This window comes from Piliocolobus tephrosceles, chromosome 4 (assembly GCF_002776525.5).
Source record: "Piliocolobus tephrosceles isolate RC106 chromosome 4, ASM277652v3, whole genome shotgun sequence".
Lineage (NCBI taxonomy): Eukaryota > Metazoa > Chordata > Mammalia > Primates > Cercopithecidae > Piliocolobus > Piliocolobus tephrosceles.
In genome coordinates, this window is record NC_045437.1 from 77,066,184 (window position 1) to 77,073,174 (window position 6,991).

Sequence of the window (6,991 nt, forward strand, 5' to 3'; positions counted from 1 at the left end):
TGGGCTCAAACCATCTTCCTGCCTCAGCCTCCCAAGAAGCTGGGACTATAGGCACACACGACCACACCTGGCTATTTTTTATATTTTTTGTAGAAACTGGGTCTCACTATGTTGCCCAGGCTGGCCTCTAACTCCTAGGCTCAAGTGATCCTCCCACCTCACTTCCCAAAATGCTGGGATTACAGATGAGAGGCACCACACCTGACAGCAAGCTTTATTAAATTCTTATTTTTTCCATCTTCTCAGCTCATATTTTCTTGTTATTATTTATTTGCCTGCTTTTTCTTCTCCATCAAAAATCTGTACCTATAAAATCAACTTTTTTTTTTTCTATTCTAAACACATTTCTACAGTTTGTTTGAGAAGTACTTTCCATACTTTTTTTTTTTTTTTTTTTTTTTTTGAGATGGACTCTTGCTCTGTTGCCGGGCTGGAATACAATGGTGAAATTTTGGCTCCCTGCAACATTTCCCCCCTGGGTTCAAGCAATTCTCGTGCCTCAACTTCTCCAGTAGCTGGGATTATAGGTGCCTGCCACCACGCCACACTAATTTTTATATTTTTAGTAAAGGTGTGGTTTCGCCATGTTGGCCAGGCTGATCTTGAACGCCTGACCTCAGGCGATCTGCCTACCTTGACCTCCCAAAGTGCTGGGATTACAAGCGTGACCTACCACACCCAGCTCCATACATTCTTAACCAGGAGATTGTTTTTTCACAGACAATATCTAATGATGAGCTGTTTTATAGCATGAATTTAGTTAATGCCAAAGTACAGCATTTATTTTTAGCAAGTAAATCAGCAAGAACAACAAGGCTGTTTTAATCAGATCAAATATGAAATCAAGTGTTATAGATGGCCTTCACATATAATTTATATCTGCATTTGTTTTGGCTATAAAGTGTGGGGAACATTCTAACTCATTCACATTCTAGCAGATATTTTATAACTCGATTTTCTTGATGCTCTTCAATTAAACAGACGGCAGAGGAAGCTTTATTCTGAGATCTATACAAAATGAATTATCTGGTAGTGTAAGAATCAATTGGTTGGTAACCTCCAGGACATTTTTGTACAACATATTGAGAATTCAATTTGTTTTCTAAATCATACTTTTATTTTTTAGTTAATTAATTAACATATTTATTTATTTATTTTGAAACAGAGTCTCGCTCTGTCACCCAGGCTGGAGTGCAGTGGAACAATCTCGGCTCATTGCAACCTTCGCCTCCCAGGTTCGAGCAGTTCTTGTCCCTCAGCCTCCTGAGTAGCTGGGACTACAGGTGTGTACTATTCCTCCCAGCTAATATTTTTTGTATTTTTAGTAGAGATGTGGTTTTGCTCTGTTGGCCAAGCTGGTCTTGAACTTATGTCTTCAAGCAGTCCGCCCACCTCAGCCTCCCAAAATGCTGAGATTACAGGCATGAGCTACCGGACCTGGCCCTAAATCACAGTTTTAATGTAAAATTCTAATCAAATATTTGTGAACCTCTAAAGAACCTCCTTAGAATCTTAGGATTTGGGCTGGGCACCGTGGGTCACGCCTGTAATTCCAGCACTTTGGGAGGCCCAGGCAGGTGGATCACTTGAGGTCAGGAGTTCAAGACCAACCTAGCCAATATGGTGAAACTCCAGCTCTGCTAAAAATACAAAAATTAGCCAGGTGTGGTGGCGGGCGCCTGTAATCCCAGCTACTCGGGAGGCTGAGACAGGAGAATCGCTTGAACCTGGGAGGCAGAGGTTGCAGTGAGCCTAGATTGCATGAGTTCACTCCAGCCTGGGTGACAGAGCAAGACTCTGTCTCAAAAAAAGCCAACAACAACAACAAATTTAAGATTCTACAGAGCTCAGGTTGAAAAACGGAGATCTAGAGTACTAGACCATTGGGCCAAAAATCCATATTTGTTACTCAAATTTCCTTGGCTTCAGAGGCAGTCTTTCTCACATCAGATTGTGTAAGGTTTAAAAAAAATTTTTTTTAAGTCCTTTTTTTAAGCAGCAGGGTCTTGCTGTATCACCCAAGTTAGAGTGCGGTCACATAATCATAGCTCACTACAGCCTCAAACTTCTGGGCAATCAAATGATTCTCCTGCCTCAGCCTCCTGAGTAGCTGGGACTATAAGTATACACCACTGCACTCAGTTATTTATTTATTTATTGTAGAGACAGGGTCTCACTTTCTTGCCCAGGCTGGTCTTGAACTCCTGGCTTCAAGTGATTCTCCCCCATGGCCTCCCAAATTGCTGGAATTACAAGTGTAAGGCACCTCAAATGGCCAAGTCCATTTTTTAATGAAGGATTACCAATGCAACATAATATGTTGGAAAAAACTTGAAATCAGAAGAATGTTCATTATTCTTACTATTAGTAGAAGGCATGCTATATACTACACACTCTGATAAGTACTTTATAAGTACTATCCAATTAAATTTTCTCCAAGAAGAGCTATTCTATGGAGTAGCTACTACTCTTAGCCTTTTTTTTTTTTTTTTTCTGAGATGGAGTCATACTATGTTGTCCAGGTTGGAGTACAGTTGGAGTACTCCAGGTTGGAGTACAGTAGTGTACAATCATTGCACACTACAGCCTGGAACCCCTGAGCTCAAGTAATCCTCAGGCCTCTGCCTTCCAAGTAGCTAGGACTACAGGCATATGCCAAGATGCCTGGCAGCCCTATTTTTTTAAATCAATTTTTATTTTAAGTTCTGACGTACATGTGCAGGATGTGCACGTTTGTTACATAGGTAAACGTCTGCTATGGTGGTTTGCTGCACAGATCAACCCATCACCCAAGTATTAAGCCCAGTACCCATTTGCTGTTCTTCCTGATGCTCTCCCTCCCCTGCAACCATCTCCAACAATCCTCAGTGTGTGTTGTTTCTCCCTATGTGTTCAAGTGTTCTCATAGTTCAGCTTCCACTTGGGGTAGCTTGTTCCACTTGTGGAACACACGGTGTTTGGTTTTCTGTACCTGCGTTAGTCTGCTGAGGATAACGACTTCCAGCTCCATCCACGTCCCTGCAAAGGACATAATCTCATTCCTTTTTATGGCTGCATAGTAGTCCATGGTGTATATGCACCCCATTTTCTTTATTCAGTCTACTATTGATAGGCATTTGGGTTGATTCCATATCTTTGCGATTGTGAATAGTACTGCAATGAACATATGCATGCATGTATCTTTATAACAGAATGACTTGGCATTTGGGTTGATTCCATATCTTTGCTATTCTGAATAGTACTGCAATGAACATATGCGTGCATGTGTCTTTATAACAGAATGACTTCTATTCCTTCAGGTATATACCTAGTAATGAGATTGCTGGAGCAAATAGTATTTCTGTTTGTAGGTCTTTGGGGAATCACCACACTGTCTTCCACAGTAGTTGAACTAATCTTCCCACCAACAGTGTAGAAGTGTTTCTTTTTCTCCACAACTTCACCAGTATCTATTGTTTCTTGTCTTTTTAATAATTGCCATTCTGACTGGCATGAGATGGTATGGCATTGTGGTTTTGATTTGCATTTCTCTAATGATCGGTGATGTTGAGCTTTTTTTCCATATGTTTGTTGGCTGCATGGATGTCTTCTTTTGAGAAGTGTCTATGCATGTCCTTTGCCCACTTTTTAATGGAGTTGTTTGTTTTTTTCTTGTAAATTTGTTTAAGTTCCTTGTAGACTCTGGATATTGTAGACTCTGGATATTAGACCTTTGCCAGATGGATAGATTGCAAAAATTTTCTCTTATTCTGTAGGTTGTCTGTTAAAAATATGGAATGCTTCACGAATTTGCATGTCATCTTTGCGCAGGGGCCATGCTAATCTTCTCTGTATCGTCCCAATATGCTGCCAAGTGAGCACATATATATGCTGCCAAGTGAGCACAGCAGCCTTATTTTATTGGTGGAAATACTGAGGCTTGGAGTGGTTAATATGCTTAAGGTCACACAAGCAGCAAGTGGCAGAGCTAGAATTCAACCCAAATTGTGGTGTTTTTTGGATAGAAAACGAATGCCTTCAATTTACATAGCACCTCGAATTGAGAAGCTTCAAGTTAATAAATGATGGTAACAACCGCTGTTTTGATGATCCAGGGCCAATTCTGACTGCTGAATGTAACATTTTCCACAAGTATGTGCCATAGAATTGCCTAGGAATTTCTATTTTAAGCTGTATGTTTAAGTGGTGAGTTATTGACTACTGCTCTTTTTTCCATTTTCACTTTTCTGTATTATTTTAGTCACTGATGCTAGACAACTTGAGACATTTAGGAACTTATACTAATTGTTTTTCAAAAGAATATTTCTTATAGTATAACGAAATTTTTAAAATGTGTGTGTGTGTTTTTTTTTTTTTTTTTTTGAGATGGAGTCTTGCCTTGTCGCCCAGGCTGGAGTGCAATGGCCCAATCTCGGCTCACTGCAACCTCCACCTCCCAGGTTCAAACGATTCCCCGGCCTCAGCCTCCTGAGTAGCTGCGATTACAGGCGCCTGCCGCCATGCCCAGCTATTTTTTGTATTTTTAATAGCGACGGGGTTTCACCGTGTTGGCCACGATGGTCTCAAACTCCTGACCTTGTAATCTGCCCGCCTCGGCCTCCCAAAGTGCTGGGATTACAGGTGTGAGCCACTGTACCCAGCTGACCAAATTGTTTTTAATTAGAGTGTCTACATACACTCCTATACCATCATACTTACTTATTTTCTTTGGGAAAAAAATTAGGACCAGAAATGATGTAATACTTTATGTGCGTATTCTCTTATGTTTTAATTCTTTTTCATAAGTATTATTGCTTACTAGTTCAAGCTCAAAAAGCATGCATAAAAACCATATTTTAAAAATTTGGTTATACTCTAATAAAATTTTCTTTTGAAAAACAATTTGTATAAGTCCCTAAATTTCTCAAGTTGTCTAGCATCAGTGGTTAAAAACCATATTTTATGCATGCTTTTTGAGCTTGGACTAGTAAGCAACAATACTTATTAAGTAGAATTAAAACATAAATAAAGAGAATAGGCACATAAAGTGTTACATCATTTCTGGTACTATTTTTTTTCCTAAAGAAATTAATAAGTATGATGGTATAGGAGTGTATTTAAACACTCTAATTAAAAACAATTTGGTCAGCTAGGTGTGGTGGCTCACGCCTGTAATACCAGCACACTGGGAGTCCAAGGCAGAAGGATCGCTTGAGGTCAGGAGTTTGAGATCAGCCTGGCCAAAATGGCGAAACCCCGTCTCTACCAAAAATACAGAAAATTAGCTGGGAGGCTGAGGCAGGAGAGTTAGTAATCCCAGCTACTCGGGCGGCTGAGGCAGGAGAATTGCTTGAACCTGGGAGGTGGAGGTTGCGGTGAGCCAAGATTGCACCACTACACTCCAGTTCGGGTGACTGAGTGAGATTCCATTGCAAAAACACCCCCCCAAAACAAAAAACAATTTGGTGACCTTGCATGGTGACTCCTGACTGTAATCTCAACACTTTGGGAGGTCAAGGCAGGATTATCAGTTGAGTCCAGGAGTTTGAGACCAGCTGGGGCAGCATAGACCCTGACTCTATTTAACAAAACAAAACTATTTAGTATCACATTCTTACATTCTTTTTAAGAGTGATTTGAAATATAAAAAAAAGTATACTTTGTATTCTAATAATGGAAGTAAAAATATTCTTTTACAATCACTTTCTGTTTATAGAATATACAGCAAATATACTCTATCGGCAGGTCTGTGGGGAAACAGGCTGTCTAATATACTAATCAATTCACTTTTCCTTTTCACTCAGTAATTCCACTTCTGAGAATTTATACTACAGATATATCCAAACACATAAGAAATGAAACAATGTAAAATTTTTCATTGCAGACTTTTTTTAGGAGAAAAATACTGGAAACAATACAACTATTCAACGGCAGGAGATTGATTAAATAAACTATGGGTTATACTTCCATAGAATGGAGTACTATACAACTACAAAGAGTGAAGGAGATAAACAGTATGAAGGTTCACCAAAAAGCAAAACTGCCATGTGACCCAGCAATCCCATTTCTGGGTATATATCTGAAGGAATGGAAATCAGTATCTCAAAGAAATATCTGCACTCCCAAATTCATGCACCATTATTCCCGATAACCAGCAAAAAGGGTGCTGGGGTAAATAAGACAGGATTAGCTATCCTAGAGGCAGCCCTCAATCACAAGAAGTTATGCAAAGTCTTTCCCAGAAGTATCTAAAAATGGGATAGTATAAAAACAAACCCATCTGTTTAGTAATGAATATATTTTATAGCCAATAAAAATCTGGAAAATAATTTTATAATAAGTTCCACATGAAAACATTTGAAACTTTAAAAGGCATTGCCTAATACAGTGAACAGAATGTTTCTATTAAATGGTAGAAATCGGAATTTGTTGGGAAAGTAAATAATTATTGTTTATTGTTAAAATGTGTATTTTTAAAAAAGGATTATTTTTACCCCAGTTTTTGTGAGTTTATCAGAACTAATTCTACATATCTTCACTTTGCCTTGGGGGTAAGCAAAGATAATCAATGTAAAAAATTTTTAATTTAATTTTAAATTATAATTGACATATAATAGTTTTACATATTATGGGGTAATGTGATGTTTCAATACATGCAGACATTGTAAAATGACCAGATCAGGGTAATTTTTATTAACTTCTGATCATCTTTGTTATTATAAGGGATTAGGGGCACAGATATTTTTAGAACAGTAGATCATCCAAGAAATTTTTTCTCTTTGCCTTGAAATGTTTAATAAGATTATGTTTTTTTTTTAAATTGGAGAGGTTTACTGAGTGTTTGTGTTTCACTTGACGATATACTATTTTGTTGTTGTTGTTGTTGTTTTTTGTTTGTTTGTTTTTGAGACCGAGTCTTGCTCTGTTGCCCAGGTTGGAGTGCAGTGGCTCGATCTCGGCTCACTGCAAGCTCCCCTCCTGGGTTCACGCCATTCTCCTGCCTCAGCCTCCC

General features: G+C 38.7%; 1 pseudogene; it reads right to left on the minus strand.

Annotated features, from left to right (window-relative positions):
- Positions 1–3,765: 3,765 nt before the first annotated feature.
- On the minus strand, positions 3,766–3,861 carry LOC111544524 (annotated as a pseudogene).
- Positions 3,862–6,991: the final 3,130 nt, after the last annotated feature.